At 43.6% G+C, this 13,346-nt stretch overlaps 1 protein-coding gene across 6 annotated transcripts in view; it reads right to left on the bottom strand.

Moving 5' to 3' along the window:
• MSRA (methionine sulfoxide reductase A) overlaps window positions 1-13,346 on the bottom strand; it is a 188,581-nt gene that overhangs the window by 92,871 nt on the left and 82,364 nt on the right. The window lies entirely within an intron of this gene.

Below are 13,346 nucleotides of genomic sequence, written 5' to 3' on the forward strand. Positions count from 1 at the left end.
TTCACACAAAAACTGCCTTCATCCATATTAATTTTCTCTCTTGCGATCAAGGCCACTAGTGATTGTGGGAGAAAAGGAAATTAAATGCTCATGGAGAAACAGCTGCTCTTATTTTTGAAGTGCAAAGTCTACTGTGGTACAGGGAAAAGAATTGGAGAAAGGTCTGCTTCTGCATCTGTTCATCAAAAGGATGGGTTTTGTTATTGTTTTGTTTGAAACAAGACAGCAAAAACTGCTGTGAACCAAACCTTTGTGAACTCAAGCAACCAATCATGCAGGATGTGTGAGCTAATTGACAATCAAGGGGTGGCACCACTCATCACTGCAGTGGTGATGAGAAGAATGATACGTTGGTCCCTTGCCAAAGGGATTTCTTAGGGCAGGAAGTTTTTCCTATGTTCATTTGGTCAGTAATAATGCTTCTTGCAAATTTATTTACAATGATTCTTGCAAAAAGAATCAAGATGTTTACTATGGGGCTACCTGAATGTATTATACTATGCACTAATTCCAGAGCAAAAGGAGTAAGCTGTGAAAGAAAGTAGCCTTCACAAACACAGTGATGCACAGTGCCTCCAAATCAGTGGTGGGTTCCTCCCTGTTCGGCCCGGTTCCCCCGAGCCGGTAGCGGTGACGATATGACATCACCGAACCGGTTCTGCCCCCCCCGCCCCCCCACCCCCCACCCATCCACGCCTCGCATTATTCTTACCTTTTATTTGACCCCACCCCCAATCTATTGCTGCCTCCTGAGTCCCAGCTGATGGCTAGAGGGAAAAAAAACTGTTTAAAAACTCTTGCCACGGGGCTTCAAAGGGCCGCCCTACAGCTGATCAATGTTAAAAGAAAACAATTGAGTAGACCGGTGCCTGCAAAAATACATGAATAGATCAGTGCCTGCAAAAATACATGAGTAGATCAGTGCCTGCAAAAATAAATGGGTAGACCAGTGCCTGCAAAAATACATGAGTAGACCAGTGTCTGCCAAAATACATGAGTAGATCAGTGCCTGCAAAAATAAATGGGTAGATCAGTACAGCTCTGCAAGCAGTTAAAAGCCTGGTAGACCAGTACCTCTGCTAAATCCTAAATAATTGTCACATGACCATCAAGCCATGCCCACAAAATAAGCCACGCCCACAGAACCAGTAGTAAAAAATTTTAGAACCCACCCCTGCTCCAAATGTGATTGTGTAAGACTTCAGGCTCTCTTATAACCTCTTAAAAACTTCAGCAAAATTCAGACAAACAAAAGTTTCAGAAAGGAGCAATAGCACTGATCAGGAAGCAGAAATTAAATTCTATGAGGGGGGAAAAGATTGAAGGAACATTGTAAAGATCATCATCATCATCATCTTTGTCATTTGGATTTATATTCAGATGCAGGTGTCTTCCTTCTTTTTAACTCCAGAACAGCAATCTTATTGGGCTGAGTGATATTAATGGGCAAAAACCTACCCAGGGAATATCTATGGCAGACTGGAGACCAGTTTGGTGGAGCAGTTAAAGCTAGAAATCGTGAGACTGGGAGTTCAAGTTTTGCCTACACAAAGTCACTTGGGTGATCTTGGACTAGCCACTTTCTCTCAGCCTTAGGAAGGAAGCAATAGCCAACCAATTCTGAAAAATCTTGCCAAGAAAACTGCAGGGACTTGTCAAGGCAGCCTCTGAAAATCAGTCATGACTGGATTGGTTGGGGGGGGGAGAGAAATGCAAATTAAAACCTGGGTTTCCTCATAGTATTTTATCAGTATAATCACTATATCCCTTCCCATTTTTATTTTTGCCTTTTTCTTTCTCCTTTTTTTCTTTTGTGTTTAAAATCTTGAACTCTCCTCTTTTGCCCTAAATTTCCCATTGTTTGCACCTACCTTTTTTGCTGAGGAAAAAGAAGAAAAAGAAATCTCCCTCTGCCTCTGCCTAATTTTGCCTCCTTACAGCAAACAGCCTGCTTTACTTTCAGTTTTGTTTTCAGCATAGCTTGATTAGCACAAGGGGGAAAAATCTGCTGCAGCAGTTTACTTCTTTGCAGCAAGCAGAAGAGCTCTGTGCAAAACAGCTGAGAGCAAATCAGCTTAGAGTTGGGAGGCCAATCTAATCAACTTGTGCTAATTAGTCTATGCTGAAGCTGAAAGGAGCTGTTTTTTCTTGCTGTTTGCTTGCAAGGAGGTAACTGCTGCGAGGCAGAGGCCAAAGGGTGGGGGCTAGTGGGTGGGCAGGGCTACATTCGGTGTATAAAACGCACCTAAATTTTCCCCCTTTTAGGGGGGAAAAAGGTGCGTCCTATACTCCAAAAAATACGGTAGTTCTTTAAGAGGAAAGAAAATAGAAGTGTTGCAGGATGCAAACAAGACTGCAGAACCTGAGACAAAAGCAAAGAGTTACAATAATTAATAGGCAATCCATTGCCCTGTGAGCATATCTCCACAGTTCAATGAATTGGGAATGATTAACTTACTGAGATACATTGAATGATGTATCTCCACACTTAAGGATCATCCTTAAAAATTTAATAGCTGCTGCCATGAAATACTGTACATTCATGTAAGCATTAGTTAGGTTACCAACTAAAATTGATTTATTTAAAAAAAGACTGGTATAAATACAATGATTATCCTTGTTCATTGCTCACAGAAAATACTCACTTTGAAGTTCTAGAATAAAAGAAATAGCCAGATTTCCAGATTTGTTAAAATTTCAACTTCAGGAATTATCTAGGCAGCATGGCACTTATTGAAAAGTCATGATACAATGCATTCTGTTCAGTTCAGAAAGTTCAGCTGTATATACTTTATGGAAATGTGATATTAGAACAGAATCATTGGAAGGCTTTTCAGCCACAATTAACATTTGATACTTCTTTGGAAAGGGAAGACACTTAATTTCTTATTTTGCCATTTCAGTGAACAAATACTGTCTTAAGCCAACTGGGAAATTCAATACAAAGAAATAAAACTTATAGGAAAGATTTCTGTTTGCTTTGCTTTGTTTTGTTTTGTTTTGTTTTGTTTTGTTTTGTTTGACATTGTAATGAAATGGGCAGCAAACAAAATAAATAAACAAATAAATAGCTTGTTGGCTTATGCTGTATTCTGTACTATTAGCAGTGCTACTAGTAGTACTATTCTATACTACTTGCGTAAGCCAGAGAAACATGAGTGGATGGACAAAAAATGCAATATCTGACCAGACTTGGCAATGGTTGCCCAAGAGTCAATCCTTTGCCCACCACATATCATCTTGAATAAGATAGTGTTTTCCATGGCAGTTAATGTGGTGACCCCCATTTCAGCCAGAGCTCAACTGGTCTTATCTTCTTGAAGATGAGTTCTGTCTTGCTGGACTTCCCTCAGCCTGTGATGAAGGGGAACTGAAATTTAACAAAACAAGCTCATGCCATACATAAATATTGCAAATAATGCTGGCATATTGAGGTTTTTTAAATTATGTTTCATGAAAGAAAATAAAATGTAAAAGAACAGGTTTACTTATCGTAACCTAAATGTATGCATTATGTTTAGGAACATGATTTTTTCAACATATACACAGAAAAAGACCTTTGAAACCCCAAGAATTCACATATGGAGTTTATCTTTCTTATTTACTTTAGTTCATGAAACCAGGATAAATACAGAATTCACTATGAAGGCCCCCTAATTTGAAAATAACTTGAAAATCATTATCTTAAAGTGAAAGAAAATGCATTCAGCCATATGGAGCTTTTGTTCTTTGGGAATAGTGGCATATAAATGGTGGATATAATATTACACACAGTAATTACTGGAACATCATGAATTCAGGGAAACAGGATGTGTCCTATAAACATCATTATTGTTATTATTATTGCTCCTTTCTGATGGGTCATTAAAGGAACCTGAACTTTGACTTTGAGATAGGAGAGGATGAGGAAGAAAACAAAGTATTAATTTAATCAAACAAAACAATACAAATAATGAGAAAGATGTAAGAAATCTATACCAACTGTGGCCCTTTGTAAATTTACATTTAATAGCAGTATTGATCATTCAAGATGCTCAGCACTGGTCATTTCTTCTTTCAGTATGAAGATTCAGGATATACCATTACATTTGGCTACTGGACCATACCTATTCTTTTTATTCATCTCCATAGCAAATATGCATCTTTGTTAAAATGTTTGATCCATTGCCATGTTCAATGGGAAATAACAATATACAGATTGAAGTGGCTAGGCAAGCAAAATAATTAGCAGCCTAAAATTCAATTAATAAATAAATCATATCATTTACTCAGAGAGCAGCATCAGGATTTTAGTCCTGGTATCATCATCTAGACCTATATGGTTGCTAAGGAACTTACAAATTGCCAAATTGTAAATTTGTCTATTTAGGGCAATAGTGGCAGAAAACAGTAGCAGAAATCTCTGGGTGGTTTGCATTATACCCACAAATATTTCTGTACAATGCAAAAAGATTGCTGAAAAAGTGTACTTCAGGGAACCAAGGACAATCCATGACTGATTACAAATTTTCGGGCTGAATATCAGTTCAGAAGGATCTTAAGCATGATACAAACCTTCCTTTTCTATTTGAGTCTGATCTATTTAATTTAGAAATAACCTCTCCGCTTAAGCCTGATAACTATCCACCGTAAGCCTAGGAAGACAAAGTAATGCTAATGATTAGGGGTTCAAAATTGTCCCAGGTGAATGGAACCTTAGAACATATTTTTTTATGTTATTAAATTTCTATACCGCCCTTCTCCCGAAGGACTCAGGGCGGTGTACAGCCAGAAATAAAACCATGACAATATAAAAATTAAAAGCAATTTACACTCCTATGCCTACAGTACATATTGTAGAGCAATGACAGAAAGAATTAAGTTGTCTTTCAAAGTGTCTGTCCTCTTACTAATCTTTTAGTTAAAAAGAATATTTCCAAGGAATCAAAGTGTTCAGGATAGAAGCTATTAGCAGTGAATGCTTTGTTATCAAGCCATTTCCCTTGTTTACAACAATAAAATAATGGAAAATGAGAACTGCTATCATTCTATACTGTGCTATCTAAGATTCTTTCAAAGCATACAAATTACTTTGACAAACTGACCTGTCTCTCTTTCAGCCCATATGATATAGCCTAACAAGCAGAAGGTTTTGGAATGAGCAAGGCTGCACTCTATACAGACACTTTCCATATTAAAATCCTTGTATCCTGTTCTTTTCAGAGAAGCTGTAAGACAAATAGTCACAAATCTAACAGAAATCCATTTCCTTCACAATGAAAAAGTATGCTTCAACAAAAAAAGCATCAACTGTGATACTGCTGGAAGACTTCAGGCCTGTAATCCTCAAAGTTTGTTCTCACATCCAGTAGGCATCATTAGTAGTGACAGAAAACAGGGATAATGTTTATAGTTTTATTATGCAGCTAAAGCATCTTAAAAATCTAGGCACATCTGTCAAGGTGAAATAATATCTCAGTTATATTAATAGGACAGTTATCTTTCTTCCCCTTCTAGCTACATCTATTGGTACATCTGATATTTTAGTACTAAAAATTACTAGATACAAGATGAATGAAACTGGAAGAAATACTATGAACATCTCTTTTTCTGAAGTATGTTCAGAAAGACATAATTAACAAAAGATTGCTATGTATTTTCTTTAGAAAAAAAAGAAGTGATATGGAATCATAGAATCATGGGGCGATCAATTCCAATCCCCTACCAAGTGCAGAACTCCACAGAAGTTTTAATGTATTTTTCCTATAATTTTATTGCCCCTTGTTTTTAGTGTTACATGCTGAAAAAAATAGATCTCGTAATACATTTGTAATAAATGAACAACAATCAACAAACTCTCAGACAATGAACAGGATAGAAGCGTGCATGAAATTATAATATAATAGTAAAGAATCACTTCTCAGCTGTCTCGAAATTCTAAAATTGAAGGAAACTTTTTTAAAAAGCTAATTTTGAAACAAGCATAATTTCTTAAACAAAACTGTAGGTATCATGGCAACAAATCTAAAAACAGGCATTTAAATTGCCATTAATTTTCAAAGATCATTCACACATATTAAAAAACAAAGTGACAGCTGCTGAGGAAAAAAATGTTACAGGGTGCTCAAATACAAACTAAATGACTTTTAGGGTACTGTATCTAAATAAGAAATAATGTTCAAAACTCATGTTCCTCCATATAATTATATTCTGAAAGGCTACCCAAAATTTCAGATAATTACTTGGTTACATATTTTGAATCAGAAATATAATGTAAAAATATTTTGATCTCAAGCAAACTACATGGGATGAAGACAGAAGCTAACAACTACCACAAAGCAGCTGTTGAATCAACAAGTTTTTCTTTCCATCAGGCCTCAGTTCCACTATATATGTGCCGATCTGAAATCATTTTTGAATACACTGATAAATAAAAAGTTGTTCTGAACATCTGTAAGCAAACTATAAAGAGATACTTCATAATAAATGAATATCATGAATTTTATACAATACTAGCCAAAAAATGTGCATTTGTCTATTGAGTCAAAGGCACTGGAAATAGCCCAAAACATTTATCTACTACAAATATCTTTTCAAACATCCATCTGTAAGACAATTTACAGAGATATAAAAATAATTTTCTATCAGGGTACTTATCTTCAGAAGTCAGAGCAATTTGATTATGGTTTTAGCTCAGAGCAAGATGGTTTGTATTTTGCTAACATAAAAGGTGATAATCATTCTTAAAAGTATAATACATAATTCACAAAGATTTGCTTCTACATTCTGCTACTAAAATACTATAATCCACAAGAAGTCAAGTAATCTGTGAAAGAGTACAAATTGCTGTGGATGTAATTTGATGCACAACGAATCTTAAGAGAGTTTTGCAGTGTTTGGTAATAAAATATCTCATCATGAGATAAGGCACATTCTGCAAAACTCCATTGCACCAAATGGCTATGTTTGCATGAGATGCAAGATTATATTATGAGGTCCCTTGGTACTTTCTGGCCAGGAGCAAGCTGAATTGGCACAAATTTCCAAACATTCCACAGACTTCTAAAATCCAGTTTTTATATCACACCACTACATTAATGAAAATACTGTTGATGTAACTGATCACAATACCTACAAAGATAGTTAGGATCTGCAGAAAACACTGCATTGAGGTATACAATATTGAATCATCATCAAAGAACCCACAAAGAAACCACATTCTAACTAACAAGAGATAATGCAGATATTACCATCAGTTTTATTTTCATGGGGAGGAAGTGAACGTAGAAGGCTGTTAAAAGAGCAAAAAGAGCTGTCATAAAGGAATATAAAATTGTACAGAAACTTGCTTAGCCGAAATGAAGAATACAAGCAGAAAACAGCAAATCTAGATCATAGTCTTACTTTTGCTTTCAAGGAAACAAGAAAAACCAAGGGCTGCAGCTTTGCCCCCCAGGTGAAGGAATGTATTATCATTTTAAGATGCAGATTATTGTTAGGAAACAATATTCGGATAACTACTTGCAAAAGAAAATAGCTTTCTTCAGTGATGGCATGGGGTAGGGCAGGGGTGGGCAAATATGGCCCCTTTATGACCTGTGGACTTCAATTCCCAGAATTCCTGAGCCAGCTTGGCTGTCTCAGGAATTCTGGGAGTTGAAGTCCACAGGTTGTAAAAGGGCCACAGTTGCCCACCCCTGGGGTAGGGAAAGCAATTGCTTCAAAGGGACAATAGATTTATTTAAAATGGGTGTAAAATCAAAGGAATCTCAAAGGGAAAAAAATCTATTTCAATGGGTACAAGATTAATTCATTTCAAAGGGGAAATAACAACATTGTTTCTAGGACCAAATATCAAACAATGTTTCCAAAATTTGCACCATCTGTGGTCCTAATACTTTTGTTGTTGTTTTTTAAACTAGTGGCTATTTTGGGGTCAGAACATATAGGAGAACCCATGAGATGATTATCCTGATGATTGCTTGTGGTTTTTATCCCAGATGCTAATTATATATTTATTTTTATGTTGCTGTTATGCTGTGTTTTTAACTGCTTGCTATTAGGCAGAGTCATAATGTTGAGATGGGAGGCTATATAAATTGAAACAAATAAATAAGACAGCCCAATTCAATCTAAAAAGTAAGTTTTAAATGGAATGGTCAAAAGTTTGTGCTTGGTTGTTGTTTTTTAATTTTTATACTCACTATATATTCTTTTTACAAATTTATTCAGATATTTAAGTTGTCCATTTAAAAATATTTTGCACATACAATATTTCTTTCCTTTTTTCTTTCCTTCATTCTGTTCTTGAAAAATATGCTAATATACAGTCCTCAAGAAGAAAAAAATATTGGACAATGACTGTCAGTCCTCCCAGGTAAACCAGGCAGGAAACAGGACTAGATGAACAAATTCTATTTTATTGTAAGGCTACATTAACAGAATATTGCAAGTCTGTTGCCACAAATATCCCAACACCATTTTTATCTGCTTCATCCATTAAGGTGGCCCCACTTTTTTTTCCCCCTGAAAGTTGCATTAAACCACTGAGGGCTCCTGCCTCTCCAATGCGATTGGCCCCTAGACCAAAAAAAATTCTCCTGCGCATGTCCAAGATGGCGGCGCCCGCTGGGATCGCGATCTGAGGATGGGGCGCCGACCTACCCTTTGGGTCCTTTGGCGGTCGTTTTGAAGAGCTCCGACCCCAGGACCAGTCAGGGGAGCTCCTGGCCAGCACGGAGAGGGTTTTCTTTCCCTCCGTGACTGAGCAGAGAGGAAGGGGCGATGCATGGAGCGTCAGGCTGATCAGCTGGGCGTCGGCAACGTCGGTGGCGTTTTTCTAACAGCCGGAGGCCAGCAATTAACTGGAGCGGCAGGCGCCCGCCGCGCAGCGAGCTTTCCAAGACCGGGGGGGTTGCCCGAAGGGTTGCAAGATGTGTCGGGCACCCCCTGAAGATCTCTGTGACGTCGCCAGGCTCTTTCGGGGGCTGGCGACAAGGGCGCGGGGGCAGCGGTGATGGCGGTTGCTGTGGAGGCAAGCTGACGGTCAGACGGCGCTGGGGAACCCCCCCCCTTTGGAAAAGGAGCTGGGGGGGCAACAAACCAACAGGACTGGGAGACCTGCAACCACGGTTGGGGTGAAAAAGACCCGGAGTGACCTTCGGGGCCCTGGGAGGCCTCAATTTGTGGTTGTGGGGGGGGGCTGGGGGCTCGAGAAAACTGCCCCATTTCTGCCCCATTTCTCTCTCCCCCAGCGTTCCCTCTTTAGAACTGGGCCCACCTGGACCAACTGTCAGCCTGTGGGACTCATTGGCGCTATGCTCTATTACTATTCTGAACCCCCCTGACTCTGGAGAGGGCTATTTCCACCTGAATGGGAGACCGGTACATGGCTGCATCCCGTCGGCTGAGGGGGCTAGACATTGCCTGACCACCGTGAGAGGGTGGCCAGGTGTCAGAGCCCCTGGGGGCTAAACCGGGACGCTTTTTTACATATATGCACTTTACCAGCTTTCTACATATATGCACTTTACCAGCAAGGGGACTTTACCAGCGAGGGGACTTTACCATCGGTCTTTACCACTGGACAAAACGCCGTGAGAGGGCGATTTTTGGACCTGACCCCCGGACGCTGTCTATATGCATCGGTTCATTGCTGCCACCCCACCACAAGAGGGGGCTGTCCAGCTGACCTAACCACCGTGAGAGGGTGGTTGGATCTATTTCCCCCTTGGAACTGTGGTCGTCCTGGCTTTGGACTATGTCCTCTGTTGTGAGGGGACAGGGGACTTGGTCCTGCAAATATGTCTCTGAGATTTCCCCCATCTCTTTGTCTTCTCCTCGGTCCTTTATATACACCCTCAGGATATGGTCGTGTCACCCATTATGATTAATGTACTCAGCAGCGGAGCTTCTTGGTCTGCGAGACTCCCCCCTCTCGCAGGCTTGGCCCTCCATTCTATCGAGGGCCTACCTCGATGACAGGCTCTGGAGTCCCGAGAGGTGGCATGCCGCAAAGAGGGGGCTGCGGGGTTTTTTAAAATTGTCCTTGTTTAAACTTTTAAGGGGTTCTGGGAGGGGGGAGGGGGGTGGGATTGGAATTAGGGTTGTGGGTTTGGGGGATAACCCACTAGGGGGAGAGTCGGGCTTGGCCAGGACGTTCGGCGGGGGGGGTGAGGGATCCGGAGGGGGTCGAGCTGGTCCAGACTGCGTTTCTACCATCGGTACTGTGTGTGGGAGAGGTAGATATGGCGGGAGCAGGGGGCCATATCATGTTAAGGGAGCACGCACCCGCTGTCTTCAAGCGGTAGAGTGCTCCGGCCCCCAAGGCTCCACCCGTTCTCCAGGTAGTTCAGACCTCCAGGGCCCGGGCCTTCGCCTGATGTTGTGCAACGCCAGGTCTGTAGTAAATAAAGCCCCCCTCATTTGTGATCTTGTTTATGAGGGGGGAGCGGACCTGGCGGGTATTACGGAGACCTGGCTGGGCCCAGAGGGAGGGGTCCCTCTGGTAGAAATGTGCCCACCAGGTTTCCACGCATTCCATCAGCCAAGGTCGCAGGGGAGGGGCGGGGGAGTAGCGGTTATTGAGAAGGCCTTAGGCCGAGGGAGACCACTGTACCTCAGACAGCTGGTGGTGAGTCCCTCCTTGTGAAGTGGGGCCATGGGGTTCAGATGGGCTTGCTGATCACGTACCTGGCTCACTGCCACGTGGCGGCAGCCCTGCCCGAGCTACTCAACGTTATTGCCGCGGTGGCGGTTGATACCCCCAGACTTATGGTCATGGGGGATTTCAACCTGCCATCCGTGGGTGAGGCGTCTGAGGTGGCTTGGGAGTTCATGGCTTCCATGACGGCCATGGACCTGACCCAACTAATTCATGGCCCTACGCACACTGGGGGAAACACACTGGACTTGGTTTTTGTCTCTGGACAGTGGTTGAGTGATCTCGAGATAGGGGATATAGTCATCGAGCCCTTGTCATGGTCAGATCACTCGCTCCTTCACCTTGACCTTCGAACCGCGGCACCCCGCTGCAGGGAGGCGGAACCGGTAAGATGGTACCGCCCCAGGCGCCTGATGGAACCTGATAGGTTCCAGATGGAGCTTGGGCCAATCCCGGAGGTTCTGGCTCACGCCTCATCTGGGGACCTAGAGGCCGCCTGGGATAGGGCGGCTGCTGGAGCCCTGGATCGAGTCGTGCCTTTGCGGCCTCTGACCCGGCGCCGATCTCGCCTGGCTCCTTGGTTCACCGAGGAGCTGAGGGAGATGAAGCGCCGGAAAAGACGCCTAGAGAGCTGTTGGAGGGCTAGTCTTTCTGAATCTGACCGAACACTGGTAAGATCTCATATTAGGAATTACCTAGTGGCGATAAAAGCAGCAAAATGTTCTCATTTTGCTGCTCTTATTGCATCATCAGATAATCGCCCGGCCACCCTGTTTAGGGTGACCCGCTCCCTGCTCCACCAGGAAGCGCGGGAGGACCCCTTGGAGGGAAGAGCCGAGGATTTTGTTCAGTATCTGTATGACAAAATCACTCAGATTCGGGCAGGTCTGGACTCTGACGGGATAGATCCAGAGAGGGTGATGGAGACAGGTCTTGAGACTGTTATCTGGGATGAGTTTGATCCTGTGACCCCAGATGACGTGGACAGGATTCTGGGTAGATTGAACGCGACCACATGTTTGTTGGACCCGTGTCCCTCCTGGTTAGTGCTGGCTTCCCGGGAGGTGACGCGAGGCTGGCTCCAGGGGATTATAAATGCTTCGTTGGGTGAGGGTGTCTTTCCCGCCGCCTTGAAAGAGGCGGTGGTAAGGCCTCTCCTCAAGAAGCCTTCCCTGGACCTGGCAGTATTGGCTAATTATCGTCCAGTCTCCAACCTTTGCTTCGTTGCAAAGGTTGTTGAGAGTGTGGTTGCGCGACAGCTACCCCAGTACCTGGATGAAGCGTCATATCTAGATCCGTTCCAGTCGGGCTTCAGGCCCGGGTACAGCACGGAAACGGCATTGGTCGCGTTGGTTGATGATCTCTGGAGGGCTCGGGACAGGGGCTGTTCCTCTGTCCTGGTCCTGTTAGACCTCTCAGCGGCTTTTGATACCATCGACCATGGTATCATGCTGCACCGGCTGGAAGGGTTGGGGGTGGGAGGCACCGTGTTACAGTGGTTCTCCTCCTTTCTCTCTGACCGGTCGCAGTCTGTGTTGACAGGGGGGCAGAGATCGACCCCGAGGCCCCTTATATGTGGGGTGCCGCAGGGATCGGTTCTCTCGCCCCTTCTGTTCAACATTTATGTAAAGCCGCTGGGCGAGATCATCCGTGGTTTCGGGGTGAAGTACCATCTGTACGCTGACGACACCCAGCTGTACATCTCCACCCCGGACCACCCCAACGATGCCCTTGAAGTGATGTCCCAGTGCCTGGAGGCCGTACGGATCTGGATGGGGAGAAACGGGCTCAGGCTCAACCCATCCAAGACCGAGTGGCTGTGGTTTCCGACGTCCCGATATAGTCAGCTGGCGCCATCGCTGGCTATTGGGGGCGAATCATTGGCCCCCACGGAAAGGGCTCGTAACTTGGGCGTCCTCCTGGACTCACGGCTGTCTTTAGAAGAGCACTTGACGGCCGTGACCGGGAGGATTTTTCATCAGGTTCGCCTGATTCGCCAGTTGCGTCCCTTTCTAGATCGGGACTCGTTACGCACAGTCACTCATGCCCTCGTCACCTCTCGTCTGGACTATTGTAACGCTCTCTACATGGGGCTCCCCTTGAGGTGCACCCGGAGGCTCCAACTGGCGCAGAGTGCGGCCGCGCGGGTGGTTATGGGAGCAACATGGAGCTCCCATGTAACACCTCTCCTGCGCGAGCTGCACTGGCTCCCGGTGGTCTTCTGGGTGCGCTTCAAGGTTCTGGTTACCACCTTTAAAGCGCTCCATGGCTTAGGACCTGGTTATTTACGGGACCGCCTACTACCACCAACAGCCTCCCACCGACCAGTACGCTCCCACAGAGAAGGGCTCCTCCAGGTGCCGTCGGCCAAACAATGTCGGCTGTCGGCCCCTAGGGGGAGAGCCTTCTCTGTGGGGGCACCGACGATCTGGAATGAGCTCCCCCCAGAGATACGGAGGATCCCAGATCTGCGCACCTTCCGCCGCGAGTTGAAGACGCTTTTATTTCATCAAGCGGGCCTCGCCTAAATCTTCTCCCTTTTAAGTGTAAATTTTAAATTTTTAATGTATCTTAAAATTATGGGTATTTTAAATTATGGGTATTAATTCAGCCAAATTTATTTAATTCATTTTATTTGATTTTAAATTTTGTATATCTATGTGTTTTATTTCATGGCTGTACACCGCCCTGAGTCCTTCGGGAG

The sequence above is a fragment of the Pantherophis guttatus genome, chromosome 1 (assembly GCF_059756535.1).
Source record: "Pantherophis guttatus breed Tessera chromosome 1, ASM5975653v1, whole genome shotgun sequence".
Lineage (NCBI taxonomy): Eukaryota > Metazoa > Chordata > Lepidosauria > Squamata > Colubridae > Pantherophis > Pantherophis guttatus.